Source organism: Schistocerca americana, chromosome 4, assembly GCF_021461395.2.
Source record: "Schistocerca americana isolate TAMUIC-IGC-003095 chromosome 4, iqSchAmer2.1, whole genome shotgun sequence".
Taxonomy (NCBI): Eukaryota; Metazoa; Arthropoda; class Insecta; order Orthoptera; family Acrididae; genus Schistocerca; species Schistocerca americana.
In genome coordinates this window covers 728826035-728848719 of record NC_060122.1, presented here as the reverse complement: position 1 = coordinate 728848719, position 22685 = coordinate 728826035, and positions in this window count along the sequence as shown.

Here is a 22685-nt window from a genome sequence, read left to right as displayed (position 1 = left end):
TCGTTTCATATTTACTTATGCATGTTAGTATCCCTGAGAGAAAGAATCATGCTCTAACAAAAGAAAAATTCATGCTGATAAATTAAAAATAAAAATATATAAAATACACATATGATTTTTTGTATATAAAGTAACGAAAGTAACCTATAAAGAGGCATCATGCACAAAACTTGAATCATTCAATTTCTGGTGATTACAAAGCGCACAATCTATGTTTTGTCATGTAATTTTTGGTTCATGCCCAGCAGTCAAAATGTAAGCATCTACATAATACAATAAGTACCTAGCTGTGAACTAGTTCACAATCTGCCTTTCATTGTTGAGATAAACCATACATTTTGTTATTTGTTTCCAAAAATGTGAAGTTAATCACTCAGTCAGTAGCTGAGAGTAAAAATGTAAATGTTATGTAATTATCAGCAAAGTTCCTATATTATTTGTCAGGCAGTTCACAGTAGTTAAAGTATAAAATCAGTAATTTGGCACATTAAAGCTTTGTTCTGCAATTCTTAGATTAGGTGAAGTGATAGCCTCAGATAAATTAGCAGTTTAAGTTCATGAATCCAAGCTGATCACTGAAATTTTGATATGAAACAATAAAATATGAATGACTGAGTATTAATTTCTGTAGTGTTGGTATATGTTAGTTAACAAATGTTCACCAAATCCAAAACTAGTGGAAGACTATTCAAGAAGCAATTGCAGGAGACTTCAGAGGTATAATTACAGGCCTATATCACTTCAAACTTGTGCAGATACCTAGGTGTAGCAATTTTTAGGGGTGTGAAATGGAATGCTCGCATAAAACAGGTGACAACTGAGGAACATTGGAGGACACTGGGGAACTGCAATCAGCCTACAGAGTAGATGCTTGCAAAACACAAGTGACCCATCATAAAATAATGCTCAAATGTGTGGGACTCATACCCAATAGGATCAACAAAGGGTATTGAATGTAAGTGTAGAAGGGCAACACAAATGGTCACAAATTTGTTTGACCCATGGGAGGGTACTGCAGAAATGCAGAAACCATGACTGGCAGACACCTGAAGTTTGACACCAGTAGTCTGATGAAAGTGTACTTACAGAGTTTCTAAAACTAGTGTTAAGTGAGGAATATCACCATTTTTGCGCCACTCCCATAGGGACCACAAAGACAAAATTAGACTAATTAACACATAGAGACACTTAAGCAGTAATACTTCACAAGCTGCATAAACAAAATTGAACTGGAAGATTCTCTAGTATGTGGTAAATTTGGAATTAGCCTCTGCTATGCACTTTGCAGGGATATGCAGTAAATGTTTCTAGCCCCCGTTATAGTTTGAATCAGTTACTCACCAAGACCAACCAACTACTCATTTGCCCATCACATATAGAGTTATTCAACATTACTCTTGAAATGCAAGCACTGTAGGAGGCATGTATTTGGTCTGTTCTTTAGCATCTCTTGTACTTCAAATTATTCATTATGCTGTCATACCACATACTGTATACTTTCATACTTGTATCTTGTGACTTGGTCAACTCAAATATGCCTGCTGCTATGTTTCCATTTCTAGTTATTATTTTGCAGAAAACAAAAATATATCTTCAATGTGTGCTAAGTTAGTGAAAAAATGCTGTAAACATAATTTTTCTAGGGGTAATCAGATTAAATATATGATTCTTATAAGACTGTTGCACCTTTGGTCTAGGGGTAGCGTCATTCACAATCAAAAATGTCTTCTGTCCTGGGTCAGAATCCCACCGCTGCTTAAATTTTGATTAATAATCAGCATTGATGGCCAAAGGCTTCTGACATAAGGAGTCACCCTCATTCTGCCAAAGGCCTTGTCAAAGAGGGTGGAGTAGCTGACAGGGCACTCTCTTGTCCTATGTGTGGGAAGCTGCCCCTACTAAAGGCAGAAGAATCATCAATGATCAATGGCATGAGGATGCAGAAGGCAATGAAAACCACTGCATTAAAGACACATAACATGTATCCACAGGACATGTGGCCTGTAATTGAAGAAGTGTCATGATGATCTCTCCATTGGCAAAAGATTCTGGAATAGGCCCCTTTCCAGATCTCCGGAAGGGAACTGCCAAGCGGGAGGTTACCATGAGAAAAAGATTGAATAGTCAATGGAAGGATAATGTTCTACAAGTCGGGGCATGGAATGTCAGAAGCCTGAATGTGGTAGGGAAACTAGAAAATCTGAAAATGGAAATGCAAAGGCTCAATCTAGGTCTAGCAGGGATCAGTGAAGTGAAGTGGAAAGAAGACAAGGATTTCTGGTCAGATGAGTATAGGGTAATATCAACAGCAGCAGAAAATGGTATAACAGGAGTAGGATTCATTATGAATAGGAAGGTAGGACAGGGAGTGTGTTTTTGTGAACGGTTCAGTGACAGCATTGTTCTTATCAGAAATGACAGAAACCAACACCAACAATGATGGTTCAGGTATACGTGCCGACATTGCAAGCTGAAGATGAAGAGATAGAGAAAGTGTATGAGGATATTGAAAGGGTAATAGAGTATGTAAAGAGGGATGAAAAGCAGTCATGGGGGACTGAAATGCAACTGTAGGGGAAAGGGTAGAAAAAAGGTTACAGGAGAAGATGGGTTTGAGACAAGGAATGAGAGAGGAGAAAGACTAATTGAGTTCTGTAAGAAGTTTCATCTAGTAATATTGAATATACTGTTCAAGAATCACAAGAGGAGGAGGTATACTTGGAAAAGGCTGCATGATACAGGAAGATTTCAGTTAGATTACATCATGGTCAGACAGAGATGCCAAAATCAGTTACTGGATTGTAAGTCGTACCCAGGAGCAGATATGGACTCAGATCACAATATAGTAGTGATGAAGAGTAGGCTGAAGTTTAAGATTTTAGTCAGGAAGAATCAATATGCAAAGAGGTGGGATACAGAACTACTAAGGAATGACAAGATATGCTTGAAGTTCTCTAAGGCTATAGATACAGCAGTATTGAATAGATCAGTAGGCAGTACAGTTGAAGAGGAATGGACATCCCTAAAAAGGGCCATCACAGATGTTTGGAAGGAAAACATAGGTACAAAGAAGATAACTGTGAAGAAACCATGGGTAACAGAAGAAATACTTCAGTTAATTGATGAAAAGAGGAAGTACAAAAACGTTCCGGGAAACTCAGGAATACAGAAATACAAGTTGCTGAGGAATGAAATAAATAGGAAGTGCAGGGAAGCTAAGATGAAATGGTTGCAGGAAAAGTGTGAAGACATTGAAAAAGAAATGATTATCAGAAGGACAGACACAGCATTCAGAAAAGTCAAAACAACTGTCAGTGACATTAAAAGCAAGGTTGGTAACATTAAGAGTGCAATGGGAATTCCACTGTTAAATGCAGAGGAGCACTATGGGACTTAACTTCTGTGGTCATCAGTCCCCTAGAACTTTGAACTACTTAAACCTAACCAACCTAAGGACATCACACACATCCATGTCTGAGGTAGGATTCGAACCTGCGACCGTAGTGGTTGCGCAGTTCCAGACTGAAGCACCTAGAACCGCTCGGCCACCCCGGCCGGCAGAGGAGAGAGTGGATAGGTGGAAAAAATACACTGAAAGCCTCTATGAGGGGAATATTTGTCTGATGTGGAAGAAGAAGAAACAGGAGTCAATTTAGAAGAGATAGTGGATACAGTATTAGAATCAGAATTTAAAAGAGCTTAGGAGGACCTAAGGTCAAATAAGGCAGAAGGGATTGATAACATTCCATCAGAATTTTTAAAATCATTGGGGGAAGTGGGAACAAAACTAATATTCATGTTCATGTGTAAAATGTATGACTCTAGACTCTGGCCACTTACCATCTGACTTTTGGGAAAGCAACATCCACACAATTCCAAAGACGGCAAGAGTTGACAAGTATGAGAATTATCACAGAATCAGCTTAACAGTTCATGCATCCAAGTTGGTTACAGGAATAACATACAGAAGAATGGGAATGAAAACTGAGGATGCACTAGATGATGATCAGTTTGGCTTTAGGAAAAGTAAAGGCACGAGAAAGGCAATTCTGACATTGCGGTAGCAACGATGGAAGCAAGACTAAAGAAAAATCAAGACACATTTATAGGATTTGTCGACCTGGAAATAGTGTTTGCCAATGTAAAATGGTGCAAGATGTTCAAAAGTCTGAAAAAAGTAGGGGTAAGCTATAGGGAGAGATGGGTCATATACATGTACAACAGCCAAGATGGAATAATAAGAGTAGATGACCAAGAATAAAGTGTTCAAATTAAGAAGGGTGTAAGACAAGGATGTAGCCGTTCTCCCCTTCTGTTCAATCAGTACATTGAGGAAGTAATGATGGAAATAAAAGAAAGGTTCAGGAGTGAAATTAAAATTCAAGGTGAAAGGATATCAATGATATGATTCGCTGATGACATTGCTATCCTGAGTGAAAGTAAATAAGAATTACATGATCTGCTGAATGGAATGAAAAGTCTAATGAGTACAGAGTATGGATTGAGAGTAAATCAAAGAAAGATGAAGGTAATGAGAAGTAATAGAAATGAGAACATCAAAAAACCTAACATCAGTATTAATGGTAATGAAGTAGATGAACTTAAGGAATTCTTCTACCTAGGCAGTAAAATAACCAATGATGGACAGAGCAAGGAGGGCATCAAAAGCAGACTAGCTATGGCAAAAAAGGTGTTCCTGGCCAAGAGAAGTCTACTAATATCAAATATCAGCCTTAATTTGAAGAAGAAATTTCTGAGAATGTATGTTTGGAGTACAGCATTGTATGGTAGTGAAACATGGACTGTGGGAAAACCGGAACAGAAGAGAATTGAAGTATTTGAGATGTGGTGCTACGGATGAATGTTGAAAATTAGGTGGACTGATAAGGTAAGGAATGAGGAGGTTCTATGCAGAATCAAAGAGGAAAGGAATATGTGTAAAACACTGACAAGGAGAAGGGATATCCTATCATCTGTTAAGACATGAGCGAATGACTTCCATGGTACTAGAGGGAGCTGTAGAGGGCAAAAACCATAGAGGAAGACAGAGATTGCAATACATCCAGCAAATATTTCAGGGTATAGGTTGCAAGTGCTACTCTGAGATGAAGAGGTTAGCACAGGAGAGGAATTCATGGCAGGCCACATCAAACCAGTCAGAAGACTGATGGAAAAGAGAGAGAGAGAGAAAGAGAAAGAGAGAGAGAGGTTTTTTGAACCTTACAATAGACTATGAATAAATCAATTAAAATAGCTCTCTATAAAGTCTTCACACAAAATCAAAAGACCATAATTATTAATGCACATCACATATATATGTTCATAAGCCACCTGTGAGTACATGTTTACAATCAAGGTGAAGTGTTATTGAGTCTTTCTGAAACAGAAACCCCAACATACATATATAAAATTTGGTTTCACGTTTACAGTAAACTATCATGTTTATACCATCCTACTGAAAGAGATTCCACTCACTTTGTACACAATATACACTGAAGAGCCAAAGAAACTGGTACACCTAGACTAATATCATATAGGGCTCCCGCAAGCATGAAGTGCTGCAACACGACATGGCATGAGCTTGACTAATGGAAATGGAAATGCCATGTGGCTAGGGCCTCCCATTGGGTAGACCGTTCATCTGGTGCAAGTCTTTTGAGTTGACGGCACTTCAGTGACTTGCGTGTTGGGATGAAATGATGATGATAAGGACAACACAACGCTCAGTCCCTGAGTGTAGAAAATCTCTGACCCAGCCGGGAATCGAACCCGGGCCATTAGGTATGACATTCCGTCACACTGACCACTCAGCTACCAGGGGTGGTCAACTCAACTAGTGTCTGAAGTAGTGCTGGAGGGAATGAATCCTGCAGGGCTGTCCATAAATCCATAAGAGTACAAGGCGGTGGAGATCTCTTCTGAACAGGTCATTGCAAAGGCATCCGAGAAATGCTCAATAATGTTCATATGTGGGTAGTCTGGTGGGTAGCAGAAGAATTTAAACTCAGAAGAGTGTTCCTGGAGCCACCCTGTAACAATTCAGGACATTTCATGTGTCACACTGTCCTGCTGGAATAGCCCAAGTCCATTGGAATGCACAATGGACATGAATGGTTGCAGGTGATCAGACAGGATGCTTACATATGTGTCACCTGTGAGACTCATATATACATGTATCAGGGGTCCCACATCACTCCAACTGCACATGCCCCACACCATCACAGAGCCTCCACCTGCTTGAACAGTCCCTGCTGACATCCAGGGTCCATGGATTTCTGAGGTTGACTCCATATCCATACATGGCCATCCACTTGATACAATCTGAAATGAGACTCATCAAACCATGAGACATGTTTCTAGTCATCAACAGTCCAATGTCAGTGTTGATGGGCCCAGGCAAGGGATAAATCTTTGTGTTGTGCAGTCATAAGGATACATGAGTGGGCCTTTGGCTCCGAAAGCCCAAATTGATGAAGTTTCGTTGCATGGCTCACATGCTGACACTTGTGGATGGCCCAGCTCTGGGATCTGCAGCAGTTTTCAGGAGGGTTGCACTTCTGTCACATTGAATGATTCTCCTCAGTCTTCATTGGTCCCATTCTTGCAGGATCTTTCTCTGGCTGCACTGATGTCAGAGATTTGATGTATTACCATTTTCCTGATATTCATGGTATACTTGTAAAATGGTCATATGGGCAAATCCCCACTTCATCCCTACCTCAGAGATGCTGTGTCCCATTGTTCATGTTCTGACTATAACTCCATATTCAAACTCACTTAAATCTTGATAACTTGCCATTGTAGTAGCAGTAACTGATCCAATAACTGCACCAGATACTTGTTGTCTTATAGAGGCATTGTCAACCACAATGCTATATTCTGCCTCTTTACATATCTCTGAACTTGATTGTGCATGCCTGTACCAGTTTCTTTGGCACTTCAGTGTAAATTCCTGAAACAGGGGCATGAAACACAACAGAAGACAAGTGTGTGCCTTGAGAGACGAAATAGTGAAGGCACCAGAGGTCCAAATTGTAAAAAAGAAAAAGCTCAGTGGAAATTCTTTGATAATGCACAGGATATTGCATCTAACTGCTGAAAAGATAAAACATAAAAATACAGCTAATAAAGCAGGCAGATGGGGACACAGATATTTTAAAAATCGGATTGAGTGTATGCAAACTGACAGAGAGGAATGGCCTGGAGAAGAAATGCAAGGCTGTAGAAGCATGAATGATTATGAGAATATAGATACAGTGTATAGAAATATTAAAGAGAGTTTTGCAGGAAAGAGAAACAGCTGTATGAATATTAAAGAGCTCAGATGACAGGCCCATACTAAGCAAAGAGGTGAAGTCTGAAATGTGGAAGGAATACACAGAGATTCTATGTAAGAGAAACAAATTTCAAGACTGTGTGATAGATACACAAGAATAAGCAAATGAAGTCAGATAGGAGGTATAATACTGCAAGAAAAATATGACAGAACTCTGGAAAAGGTAAATCGAAACAAGTTCCTTGGAATAGACAACATTCTCTCAGGATTATTGACATCTTAGGCAGAACCAGCCATTACAAAACAATTCCATCTGGTGTGTAATTTATATGAGACTGATGAAATACCTTCAGACTTCAAAATAAATGTAATAATTCCTACTCCAAAGAACACAGGTGCAAATATATGTGAATAATACTGGATCATTCATTTAGTAAGTTATTATTTCAAAATACTGACATGAATTATTCACAGAAGAATGAAAAACCTACTAGCAGCTGACCTCAGAGAAGATCAGTTATGGTTCCAGAGAAACCTAAGAATGAGCAAGACAATACTGACTTTGTGCCTTGTCCTAGAAGACAGGTCGAAAAAAGGGAAACCTATATTTACATTATAGAAAAGCAGCTTTAGTATTATCAGAAAGAAGCACAGATGTCAAGCCAGAACTAGACAAAAAATGGAAATCTGAAAGGTGGAAAGAATACATAGAGGGTCTGTATCCTGTGTCCCTCTTAAGAGTTGTCAGGTGCATTTTCTATGACATTTTAACAAACATTTGCAATTTCATTTTTGCAATGTGTAGCTGGAGTCAGCCGAGTGTCAATGGATAGTGTCAGTTTCTTTCCCATGTTAAAGGGGAGTTTTATGTGCCTATTTGATAGAACAGCCTCAAATTAATGGAGTGGTATATTCCTTTAGTGATATGTATTTATAGGAGCAGTGAAATGGGAAGAATAACATTATTCTGGAGCAGTTCATGTGCTGCCACTTTAAAAATCATTTCTTTCCAAGGAATTGAACCATCATTTTCCATTTATACTGCATGTTGCATGAAACATGTGATAAGTAGTGTCTGTTTGGGTAACTCCAACTACACATTGCAGAAACAAAATAGCAAATCTCAGCCAAAGCACCAAGGAAAATGCATCTGATGGCTCTTGGAAGAGACACCCTGTATGAGGGAAACAAACACAAGGATGATGTTACAGAGAGAAGAGGAAGTATGTGAAGATGAGATGGGAGAAATGATACTACAGAAGAATTTGAAAAAAGCACTGAAAGACCTAAGTGGAAACAAGGCCCCTAGAGTAGATGAATTTCATCAGAATTATTGAGATCCTTGGGAAAGCCAGCTAGGACAAAATTATTCCATCTGCTGTGCGGGATATATGAGACAAGTGTAACACTCTCAGACTTCAGGAAGAATGTAATAACTACAGTTCCAAAGAAGGCTGGTATGAATACTACCAAGTCATCACTTTAATGTCATAGTTGCAAAATACTGATATGAAATATCTAGAGAAGAATGTAAAAAATGGTGGAAGTGACCTTGGGGAGATCAGCTTGTGTGCTGTAGAAATGTAGGAACATGTGAAACAATACTGATTCTACAACTTATCCTAGAAGATAGGATGAAGAAAGTGTCTGTACATTTAGAGAAAGCTTTTGACATTGTTGACAGAACTACACTCTTTGGAATTTTGATGCTATCAGGGACAAAATACAGGGTATAAAGGTTATTTACAACTTGTACAGAAACCAGACTGCAGTTATAACTGTTGAAGGACAGGGAAGCTGTAGTTGAGAAGACAATGGGTTTGGGTAGCAGTCTGTCCTCAGTGTTTTTTAATGCGTATTTTGAGCAAGAGGTGAAGGAAACCAAGGAGAAATTTGGGAAGGAAATTACAATTCACAGAGAAGAAATAAAAACTTAAAGATTTGCCAGTGATACTGTAATTGTGCCAGAGATGGCCAAGGGCTCATAAGAGCAGTTGAACTGAATGCATGGTGTGTTGAAAAGAGAGAATAAAATGAACATCAACAAAACTAAAAAGGGTTATGTGAAGTAGTGAGCCGGCCAGTGTGGCCGTGCGGTTAAAGGCGCTTCAGTCTGGAACTGTGTGACCGCTACGGTCGCAGGTTCGAATCCTGCCTCGGGCGTGGATGTGTGTGATGTCCTTAGGTTAGTTAGGTTTAATTAGTTCTAAGTTCTAGGCGACTGATGACCTCAGCAGTTGAGTCGCATAGTGCTCAGAGCCATTTGAACCATTTGAAGTAGTGAAATTAATTCAGATGATGTGTGAATTAAATTAGGAAGTGAGCAACTAGAAGCAGTCAATAAATTTTTACATTTGTGAGGGAAAATAATTGATGATGGCTGAAGTAGAGAAGATATAAAATGCAGATTGACAGTATCAAGAAAAGCATTTCTGAAAAAAAAAGAAAAATGTTAGCAGTGAATATCAGTTTAAGTGTTAGGAAGTCTTCTCTGAAGAAATTTAAATGGAAGAGGAATATGAACAATAAGCAGTTTAAACAATAAAAGAACAGATCACACAAATAATGAGTAAGTACTGAAAGTAATTGGAGAGAAAAGAAATAAACTGATGAGCCAAAACAATATGACCACCACCTTAATAGCCTGTTTGTCCACCTTGGAACAAAATACATCACTGATTCTGTGTACCAGGGATCCAACAGTTTGCTGGCAGGTTTGTGGACATATATGGAATTAGATGTCTATGCACAGGACATGTAATTCACATAAATAATGGGCCACTGATTTGCATATCTGGCCGATAGCTACCCAGGATTTACATCAGGCAAATTTGGTCACTGAGACATCCACATGAGTTCACTATGATGCTCCTCAAACCCTATAGCATGGTTCTGTCTCTGAGACATGGACAATTATATGGCTGAAAGATGACATTACCATCAGGAAGACATCAAGCAGGTGGTTCACAGCTGTCAATGTGTCTTCAATTACTACAACAGGTCCCATGCAAGAGCAGGAGAATGTCTCCTATAGCATAATACTCCTCCCATCAGCCTGCATCTATGCCATGCTGCATATTTCAAGCCACCATTCACTTTGATGACGGCATTTGTGGAAATGACCATTGATCTAGTGTGGCAAAAATATGATTCACTCATAGAGCCGGTACATTTCCATTGATTGGAGGTAGAGCCCAGTGGTCTCATGTCCACTACAATCATAACTGGCAATGTTGCTGGGTCAACAGATGTACATGTAGGAGTGATCTGCTGCAGAGTACCATGTTCAACAATGTACAATTGACGGTGTGCTCCAAAACATTTGTGTGTGCACCAGCATTGTGGTCTTTCAGCACAGGTGCCACAGATCACCATCTATTCTACTTTACAGAGCATGCAAGTCTCCAAACCACTTGTTCTGTGAAGAGTCACAGATGTTGGACCAATTAACGCCTAGTGGTAGTTTTACTGTCCCTCTACCTCTTTCCATAGATGTTCATAACAGTTGCATGAACATTCAACTAGCTTCACTGTTTTCAAGGTACTCATTCACAAGCTCTGAATAATAATAATCTGCCCTTTGTTGAAGTCGCTTATCTCAATGGATTTCTGTATTTTCAGCCCATATCTTCCCTAGGGCATTCCTCCATCTGTGTCTGCTCTGCTTACATACTTTTGTTACCATGTCATGTGCCCACAACACTACCAGCTGGCATCTAACATCACACTGGGTAGTGGTCATAACATTCTGGTTTATCAGTGTTTGTGACACAGTATCACCAAAAGAAGGGATTAGTTGATAGTAAACAACCTGAGGCATCAAGGAATTATCAATTTGGTAATGGAAGGAAGTATGGGTTATAAAAATTGTAGATGGAGATTAAGGCTTGAATACAGCAAGCAGGTTCAGATGGAGGTAAGATGTGGCAGTTATGCAGAGATGGAGAGGCTTACACAGGGCATATTAGTATGGACAGCAGTATCAATCTTTGACTGAAGTCCATGAGAAATACTCAAAAATCTATGATGCAATAATTTTTCTAAGCTATCTCCTACATAAGCAGCTTGAATTACTGAAAATCCTTCCACTGAATCTGCCTGGCATCTGCTTTTTCTGATAACTGCATTTCAGTTCACTCCGGATGTGTAGCCATAGTTGTTTTATTCTTGTGACTACTTCCACTGATTGATGGGTCCTTCTGATTATGTTACATTTGTGCACATTGAGATTCAAATGCCAGTCTCTACAGATGTCTTCAATCTTTTGTAACTTTTACTTCATTGTCGGTAGTTTGTATCAGTTTCATTAGCTAACAGTTCATTGTGTGAAATCAAAAAATTATGACTTCGTTGCACTTCTTTGTATAATCAGTTATGAAGCATTAAATTTAATTTGGTAACAATGAATGTTACAGTATTTAATTATAGTGCTTAACTTTCATTTTGTTCTGACTTCGCCAATGGAAATGTGTAGCTACCACAACATACGCAACAGAATCTGCTACACAGACAAATCTTCTAGCAACTATGCCTCTTTCAGCAGCCGAACCTTCACCTTCACAAGCAGCAGTGTTTGCCACAACAAGCTGATGAATCAACAACATTGTAAATAGCAGCTGCAGTTACAGAGTCTTAACTCCTGAACAGCAACAGGAGCAGCACAGCCATCAATCTCTCTGGCAACAGCATCATCAACAGCAGTGGCAGCAAAGCCACCATCATCACCAACAGCAGAACCATCACCAACAGCGGCAGCAGCAGAGCCATCCTCATCACTGGCAGCAGTATCAATAACAGCAGCAACACCAGCAACAGCAGAGTTTCCAGAGGGATGCAGGAGAAGTGGAAGAAGTCACACGCTGACACATAACAGGAACCAGATTTTTTTTAACTCGCAGGTGGGGAAAAGTAATAGATAACTCCACCATAAACTTTTTGTACCAAAATGTTCAGTATGTGTCAGTTAAACTTGATGAGACAGAAATTTTATTGGCAACTGAGACACCACAAGTTTTTATTGTGTCAAAGGATGACCTGAAAGAGAAAGAAATAAGTGTTTACTATTGAGAAAACTATAAAAGATTAACTCATTTCTGTAGAGTCAAACATAAGGGAGGGGGAACTGCAGCATATGTTTTAAGCAGTGAGATAAGGGAACTTACGCCACGGTCAGTTGAAAACATTTCAGAAATGCTTTTTGAAGCAGCAGGTATGCAAAAAAAGTGCAAGGGGCAAGCATTTGATGTTAGATCTGTAACAATAACCTAGCTCAGAAAAAAACAGTTTTTTGAAAGAGCTAGAAATGCTTATAAATAAGGCCATGAATGAATTCCTGTATATATAGTTATAATGGGGGATATGATACAGTAGAAGATAGTTGTCATACAAGAAGTTTCTGAGTTCTAAGAAACACCTACAGTCTCAAGTTAGGCCTACAAAGCCCAACAAGACATTGTCAGACCCAACAAACATTGATAGATCATGTAACTACAAATATTCCTCAGAGTAGACAAACAGTGTAAGTAATAAACACTTCATCTCAGATCATTATGGGGAAGCAGTTGAGATATCAGGAGTCAGTGTTTGCTGTGAAAAAAAAATACTGTATAAATTTAGACAGCTGAAGCCAGAAAACAATACTACAGGAAGAAGATTGGAGAGAAGTACACTCAATAATTAATATAGAAGAGAGATGAAAGTACTTTTGCTCAACATTAGACTTCTACATAAATACTGCTTGCTCCATGTACCCCCCATAAATCCAATTAATGGATATACTAAGTGATGGATAGCAACAGACATTATAAAATCAAGTAATGGTCTGAAAATGCTATATGAAAACTGCTTGATAAATAAAACTCCAGCTAGCATTGAGACTTATAAAAGCAAGAAGAGAGTCTGTAGTGGGATAATAAAAGAAGTTAAGTCCAATTTGTACTCAAACAAAATTTCAGCTTCTAAAAACATTTCTAAGACTATATGGTCCCACATAAATGGGTACAGGAAAGGATGAGAAAAGAAACATTAAGATGTCTTTAGCAGTGTCTTTAATCAACATTATGTAAGAAAACAGTAGCTCCAAAAAATGTGAATAATGTATAGAATGCCACACAATGTATTTTTCTGCCGCTAGCAAGTGAATCAGAGGTAGCGAAAATAATGCACACTCCAAAACCCAAAAACACAGAAGGTCTTGTTGGAGTACCAGCTTTTGTGGTAAAGTATGGTAAAATATTGTACTCATTGGTTAGTGAGACCCCTGATTTGATTATCTCAACTATGAAAAATGGGTTATTTTCTAAACATCTGGAAAAGAGCAAGGTTATGCCCATTTATAAGATCACCATTAAGAAGAATCCTGAAAACGTTTGGCCAATTACTATCACATATACCTTATAACCTTCTAGAAACAGCCTTGAAAGGTATTTGGAATATTACATTTTATAGAGTACAGCAACATGGTCACTGAGGCATAGCATGGTTTTAGAAAATTTATGTTTACCTCCACGCCCACAAGTAACATTGTAGACGATGTCATTGGAGCCTGGCTGCTGTGGCTGAGTGGTTCTAGGTGCTTCAGTCTGGAACCGCGCTGCTGCTATGGTCGCAGGTTCAATTCCTGCCTTGGGCATGGATGTGTGTGATGTCCTTAGGTTAGTTAGGTTTAAGTAGTTCTAAGTCTAGGAGACTGATGACTCAGATGGGACTGATGACATCAGATGTTAAGTCCCATAGTGCTTCAAGCCATTTGAATTTTTGTTATTGGAGCATTAGATAAACAAAGAAAATTTTCCTTTATCACTCAAAGGTATTTGATTGAGTGTGTCACAACAGACTAAGAGACAAACTAAACTGTTGTGGGCTCAGGCTAAAGGCAGCTGACGTAATAAAATCATCTGTGGAAAACAGACAGCAGTGTGCAGAAGTAAAACATAAGACAGGTAGTCCTATTGTAAATGTGCACTCTGATTTCCAGTGGTCAATTCTGGAACCCCTTCTTTCCATTTTGTATATAAACAATATGGCTTCAGTGGAAGTGGCAGTGTAGCAATGATGACACTTCACTCATAGTAAAAAACTGACTCAGTAGAAGTACTGAAATTAAGTGCCTGCAAATTTGAGGGAGGTTTATAAATATTTCAGTGAAACAATTTGTTTGTAAACCAAATAAGACAACATATATACAATTACAAGCAACTAAATCTACAAAGACTACCTGTATATCCATTGAATGAAGTAATTTAGTTCTCCAAGAAATAGGGATCACAAATTCTTGAGTGTCATTGTTGACAAGCACTTGACTTGGGAGTGGGGGTAAGCACTAGCATATTCTTCACAGAAAACATAAACACAGTGTTAACAATGCCCTATGGCCTAGTCTACACCCACCTATCATACTGCATTACAGTCTGGGAAATATGTTAGATCCACAGCAAATGTGATTCCAAGATAATCCTGCAGAAAGAAATCTAGAGAACTTAGTATCATGACTGACACCTCACTACATACATTTGCAACAGTTATGCACTTGAAAGCAAATAGCTTTACACAGTTAAATAGAGACATTCATGATTACGTGATCAGAAATAAGAATCATGCCTCCATAGTGACCATTTACAGATGAATTCACATAAAATTAAAAAAATATTTATTTTCATTACAGAAGTAATTATGTAAGACTATGTCACTAAATAAGGTACCAATTTATAAATAAGAAACCTTCTTGGACTTGAAGGTGTTGCTGTGAAGGCACTTTTTCAGCTAACATTCAAATTTATCTTTGCTGTCTGTCAGGCATTTATGTTTTGAGCAAGTGATGAAGGCTTTTAGTAGTAGCATTAGTCATCCTTTTCTGAACTATTTCATTTTAATTAATAGTAATAAAGATCTTTCTACTTCGTGTATGACATTATTCCTTCTGAACTCCACCAAATTTGTTACAACAAATTTGGACTGTGATGCTATAGTTAAAATCTCTAACTCCTGAAACAGTTATTTACAAGATTACCAAGGATGAGCACCACATGTTATTCTTAGGGCACACCTGTTAATATTGAAGACTTTATTTCTTAATGACAAGCTACACTTGCACAAATATCTGCCAGACATTACTGAATAAAAATAAAAAAAGAGTATTAACTTACTAATTTGTCTCTCTCCAGAGTTTGCAATGAAATAAACTGGAAAAATGGTTGAACTGAGTTCTTTAGAAAGCTTTAAAGTGTGTACGTGCGTATGTGTGTGTGTTTTTTTTTGTTTTTTGTTTTTTCTTCAATTTAAATTTTTGCCATCATGTGCACCCGAAACTTCAGAAATTTCTATGTTGTTTACTAACTCCTGCCTATACTTTAAATTTATCTCTGGTGTGATATCCTTTGACACGAATAATTGAACTCACTGCATTTTCTCAAATGGGGGGAAAAGGAAAGGAAAGTGAAAGAACTAATGACATCAGCTGCATTGGGACTTCGTGCAGGATCAGTGGCGACAAATGAAAATGTATACCGCATCAGGATTCTGAACCTAGATCTGCTGCCTGCAGGGCAGTTGCATTAACCACTGTGCCACCCAGATACAGAGTTTTTCACAAATGTACAGACTATCTCAGAACACTACCTCGAGGACCCACATTCCCACCTAGCAACACCAATATGCAGTCTTTGTCCATGTCCTCCCTGCTCGCTAATTTTAGATTCCCACTGGAGGTCAAATGTAAATGTGGTTCTGCACTGAAGACTGTGGATTAATTACCCATTGAGGTACATTAACTGTCTGAATGTGAGGTGTATGTTTTTTTGGGCACATATTATGTAATTTGAAGGTAGAAGTGGCAAGAAGGAAAGGAAAGGAATAAATAACATCAAGTGCATCAGGACTTTATGTGGAATCAACAGCAACAAGTGAAAATGCTTGCTGGACTGGGATTCAAACTCAGAATCCCCTGCTTATGATGTAGTTGTGTTAACCATTGTGCTACCCATAAACAGTGCTTGACGCAAATGCATGGGTGATCTTGGTATGCTCCCTGGCTGCCCCATACTCCCACATATGCCACCAATCTACAGTCCTTATCCATGTCCTCCATGCTTACTAATTTTGGATTTCTGCTAGAGGTCAAATGTAAATGAGCATCCTCACTTAAGGTTGTGGATTAATTGGTGTGTTTGATGGGCTATCGGTGTAAGTCTGAAAAATGCATTTCCGGTAAAAGTGAGTTGAAGATTTGTATGTTTATATTTTATTGAAAAACAATGATATTTCAATGATGTTATAATTCTGTCTTAGACCATATTTTTAAATACAGAATCATTCCTTACAACTGAAGATATTTCTTCTATTTATGATATATTATCCAAAATTTAATGAGCAGTTTATGCCCTTTTTTTCATCAAACCGTGATACCTCTATAAAATAACGTGAAAATTGAGTTGAATTATTGCTTTTATTATTAAGTTAAACTGTACATTAACAAAAAATTTATGTTCATGACCATTATAGTTTATGTTCCTGTTTAGGATCAGCAGATTCTTCACTGTTTACTCTCTCTAGAAGTTCTTCATATCAGCCTTTTACTGTATCCGAAAGAAAGCACAACTTTGCTGCTGTTGCAGCTGGTTTCTCTATTAATGACAAAAATGAAATATCTTCATAGAGTCTCGTTGACTTTTTAATGAACTTAAAGGGTATAAAGACCTTAAAACATGATTTTGAAGCTCTGATTGTGCCATCACTGCCAAATTGTATCCTCACAAAGGACTGCAGCTGGAAAGAAAATTTCCCCTGTGGTTTTGGTGATAAGAAGTCCATTAAAGGGCCTAGTTTGTAATACAAGAGAAAATCTTGAAAAACTTTTGTCTTCTAAACAGTGTAACTCAAAGATAAGATTTGTAATCCCATATAGTGCTTACCATCTTATAAGACATCTTTTGGAAACATTATTATGTAGTTCTCATGCTATTTTTAAATTGTATTTTTTTGTTGCAAGTGAAATAAACCATGCTAATTATTTATGTGCATCATAGGTATACATTACTGAAAATATAAATATGAATATAATAGAGGGAAACATTCCAAAGTGGGAAAAATATATTTAAAAACAAAGATGATGTGGCTTACCAAACGTAAGCGCTGGCATGTCGATAGACACAAAAACAAACACACACACACAAAATTCAAGCTTACGCAACCAATGGTTGCTTCATCAGGAAAGAGGGAAGGTGAAGGAAAGACATAAGGATGTGGGTTTTAAGGGAGAGGGTAAGGAGTCATTCCAATCCCGGGAGCAGAAAGACTTACCTTATGGGGAAAAAAGGACAGGTATACACTCGCACACACACACATATCCATCCGCACATACACAGACACAAGCAGACATTTGTAAAGGCAAAGAGTTTGGGCAGAGATGTCAGTCGAGGCGGAAGTACAGAGGCAAAGATGTTGTTGAATGACAGGTGAGGTATGAGCAGCGGCAACTTGAAATTAGCGGAGGTTGAGGCCTGGTGGGTAACGAGAAGAGAGGATATACTGAAGGGCAAGTTCCCATCTCTGGAGTTCTGACAGGTTGGTGTTAGTGGGAAGTATCCAGATAACCCAGACGGTGTAACACTGTGCCAAGGTGTGCTGGCTGTGCACCAAGGCATGTTTAGCCACAGGGTGATCCTCATTACCAACAAACACTGTCTGCCTGTGTCCATTCATGCGAATGGACAGTTTGTTGCTGGTCATTCCCACATAGAAAGCTTCACAGTGTAGGCATGTCAGTTGGTAAATCACGTAGGTGCTTTCACACGTGGCTCTGCCTTTGATTGTGTACACCTTCCAGGTTACAGGACTGGAGTAGGTGGTGGTGCGAGGGTGCACGGGACAGGTTTTACACCAGGGGTGGTTACAAGGGTAGGCGCCAGAGGGTAGGGAAGGTGGTTTGGGGATTTCATAGGGATGAACCAAGAGGTTACGAAGGTTAGGTGGATGGCGGAAAGACACTCTTGGTAGAGTGGGAAGGATTTCATGAAGGATGGATCTCATTTCAGGGCAGGATTTGAGGAAGTCGTATCCCTGCTGGAGAGTCACATTCAGAGTCTGATCCAGTCCCAGAAAGGGGATGAGGAAGTGGCTCTGGTAATTTACTTCTGTACCTGGTCGGGAGGGTAATTGTGGGATGCAAAAGCTGTTTTCAGGTTGTTGGTGTAATGGTTCAGGGATTCCGGACTGGAGCAGATTCGTTTGCCACGAAGACCTAGGCTGTAGGGAAGGGACCGTTTGATGTGGAATGGTTGGCAGCTGTCATAATGGAGGTACTGTTGCTTGTTGGTGGGTTTGATGTGGACGGACGTGTGAAGCTGGCCATTGGACAGATGGAGGTCAACGTCAAGGAAAGTGGCATGGGATTTGGAGTAGGACCAGGTGAATCTGATGGAACCAAAGGAGTTGAGGTTTGAGAGGAAATTCTGGAGTTCTTCTTCACTGTGAGTCCAGATCATGAAGATGTCATCAATAAATCTGTACCAAACTTTGGGTTGGCAGGCCCGGGTAACCAAGAAGGCTTCCTCTAAGTGGCCCATAAATAGGTTGGCGTATGAGGGGACCATCCTGGTACCCATGGCTGTTCCCTTTAATTGTTGGTATGTCTGGCCTTCGAAAGTGAAGAAGTTGTGGGTCAGGATGAAGCTGGCTAAGGTAATGAGGAAAGAGGTTTTAGGTAGGGTGGCAGGTGATCGGCGTGAAAGGAAGTGCTCCATCGCAGCGAGGCCCTGGACATGCGGAATATTTGTGTATAGGGAAGTGGTATCAATGGTTACAAGGATGGTTTCTGGGGGTAACAGATTGGGTAAGGATTCCAGGTGTTCGAGAAAGTGGTTGGTGTCTTTGATGAAGGATGGGAGACTGCAAGTAATGGGTTGAAGGTGTTGATCTACGTAGGCAGAGATACGTTCTGTGGGGGCTTGGTAACCAGCTACAATGGGGCGGCTGGGATGATTGGGTTTGTGAATTTTAGAAAGAAGGTAGAAGGTAGGGGTGTGGGGTGTCGGTGGGGTCAGGAGGTTGATGGAGTCAGGTGAAAGGTTATGTAGGGGGCCTAAGGTTCTGAGGATTCCTTGAAGCTCTGCCTGGACATCAGGAATGGGATTACCTTGGCAAAATTTGTATGTAGTGTTGTCTGAAAGCTGACACAGTACCTCAGCCACATACTCCCGATGATCAAGTACCACAGTCGTGGAACCCTTGTCCGCCGGAAGAATGACGATGGATCGGTCAGCCTTCAGATCACGGATAGCCTGGGCTTCAGCAATGGTGATGTTGGAGTAGGGTTAAGGTTTTTTAAGGAGGATTGAGAGGGAAGGCTGGAAGTGAGAATTTCCTGGAAGGTTTGGAGAGGGTGATTTTGAGGAAGAGGAGGTGGGTCCCACTGTGACGGAGGATGGAACTGTTCCAGGCAGGGTTCAATTTAGATAGTGTCTTGGGGAGTTGGATCATTAGGAGTAGGATTAGGACCATTTTTCTTTGTGGCAAAGTGATATTTCCAGCAGAGAGTATGAGTGTAGGACAGTAAATCTTTGACAAGGGCTGTTTTGTTGAATCTGGGAGTAGGGCTGAAAGTGAGGCCTTTGGATAGGACAGAGGTTTCGGATTGGGAGAGAGGTTTGGAGGAAAGGTTAACTACTGAATTAGGGTGTTTTGGTTCCAGATTCAGGGTGTATACGTGGACAAGGAAAAAAAATTCCCGGATCTTTCCCGGATTTCTGGGTTAAAAATACACTTTCTCCCGGGTGAAAATACACTTTTTCCATGTTAAGTGACAGTATCTTCTTCCTCGGCACTGTAAAACTCATCAATTCTTTGAATGTTTATGGTTTTATATACTGTCGTAGAATTTCCCGGCACTTTAGAAAACAAAACTCGGGGGGGGGGGGGGAACACGTTTTGAAAGACCTCTAATGTGCAGCAACATTATGCTGCATATTTCCGTATTATGGAGGTATAAATTTCAATTCCACCGTACACCGTCACTTTCCGAAGCATTGAAATGGAGATTGCGATGCGCTTTTGTAAGTCAGTCATAGCTCATGTCACGTGATCTCGCCAGCTGAAGACACGTGATGTAGTCAGCCAATAGCAAGATCACTCTTAAGTAGCACAAACACACAAATAAGAAAAGTTAATGCTTTAAATTGATATACATAGCATTCACATATAGTATTGGTCTCGAAGATTGATAAGCTGGAAGAGAAGCTAAGCTTCCACATATAATGTTGATCTTTTTTGCGTGTGTTACACTTCAAGATACATCACACAAATGTGCCAGTAAAATTTTTAATAATGACGTAAATGTCTGATCTTCTGGGCTCGAAAATTCTTCTAAATGGTTGTCCTCGAAGAGTTGATTTTTAAATGAGAGTCAAACGCTTTGTGATTTAAGAAATTCATCGCACATTCTCGCACATGGTTCATCTTGTGTAAAAGGAAATTTGGTTTGAATGAACGCTTTTCAAACCACCATTCGCAATATTTTCCTGCGACCTGTTCGAAATAGGTTCGTTTCAGCAGTTGGAAGAGAGAGCCATATAATAGGCGTCACCGTGCTTACGCAGCTACGATGACACAGGAAGCCCATATGTTCTTACGTGTGAAACATTAAAAGATCTTACATTATGTCATAAAAGACACAAGACAACAGAGGATACTTCAAGAGCATCGGAATTTCGTGAACCATACTAAAATGCATAATTCGGCTTAAAATGCACATTTATATGGACTACCAGTACTGTATTATCTCATGTTTGGTTCTTTATTATGGCATAATGACATACGTGCACTTGAAGTGCAGCGAACAGTTGAAACTAGCCAATAGTGTGACATTAAACACTTCCTTTCAAATAAAGCAGAAAAGATTAATGAAAGCCAAAGCCAAAGCTCTTTAGCAAACCGACAAAAGTAACTTCATTGTTCTGCAAGGCGATTAATGCTTGACCGTCAGGAAGGTGGAAATAAAATCTAAAAGAAATAACATGTTTTAGACTTCCGTAATCATGCAAATGTATTTTAATTCATTTGATAACTCCCGGCCCCAAAAATCCGTTTATTATCATTTCACAATAAATGAAGAGGAAACAATAAAATGACTGAACTTAAACACAGTTCACGTGGATATGACCCATCTCCCCACCACAACTCAGACTGCTCTGGGCATCAGCACCAGATTTACTATATTTCTGAACCAGTGCAATATTAAGTAGTGGCGCCCAGCCATACTTCTGTAACCAAAAGTGAAGGAAGGTACTACTCATACGAGACTCAACTGCGCATGCGCAAGAGCCAGCCCGCAACTGCTCAAACGAATCTTTAAACAGTTGTCACGTCACGCTCATCAGAGGCAATTTGTTGTTATGAAGCCTTTCATAGTCTTCCTAAAGCCTTTGACACACTTTGCTGCTGGCAGATGCTTGTATGAGCACTGTGTTTTGTTGCATTTCCTTTGCAACTTAAGTTTTATTTTCGTTTTTTTCCCTCTTGTTCATGTTTTGTTTTTGCAGTATTATTCTGCAATAGTGGGATACAGTAATATTCTTTATTCTTACCAGTAAAAATGACAAAAATTTAACTGAAAACTAAAACAATGAAAAATTCCCGGAATTCTAAACAATTCCTGGGTTTTTCCCGGTTTTCTCCTGGATGAAAAAATTCCCAGGTTTTTCCCGGATCTCCCAGTTGTCCCAGGTCGTATACACCCTGAGATTGTATTGATTAGAATTTTGAGGTTTTGGGGGGGAATGGAGCTGGAAGTGGTAGATTGAGTAGATGGGAGAGACTGGGTCTGTGTGCAATGAGAGGAGGTTGAGGTTTACTGGAAAGGTTGTGAAGGGTGAGTGAGTTGCCTTTCCGGAGGTGGGAAACCAGGAGATTGGATAATTTTTTGAGGTGGAGGGTGGCATGCTGTTCTAATTTGCGGTTGGCCTGTAGGAGGATGCTCTGAACAGCCGGTGTGGATGTGGGAGAGGAAAGATTGAGGACTTTTATTAAGGATAGGAGTTGACGGGTGTGTTCATTGGCTGAGTTGATGTGTAGGTGAAGGATTAGGTGGGTGAGGCAATGGATTGTTCAGTTTGGAAGTGGTATAGAGACTGGTGGAAAGAAGGGTTACAGCCAGAGATGGGAACTTTAAGTGTGGGGCCTTTGGGGGTAATGCCAAATGTCAGACGAGCCTGAGTAAATAAAATATGTGAGCATAATCTGGGTAGGGCGAATGCATGTTTGTGGAGGGAATGTAAATAAAACTTAATGGGGTCATTGTGGGGATGTTGTGAGGGTGACATGGTATTAGAAGGTGGAAAGTGTAACATGAGGCTGAAATGAAAAATAAAGTAGAATGCTTAAAGTAGAATAAAGTAGAATGCTTATTTTTTCCTGTAAG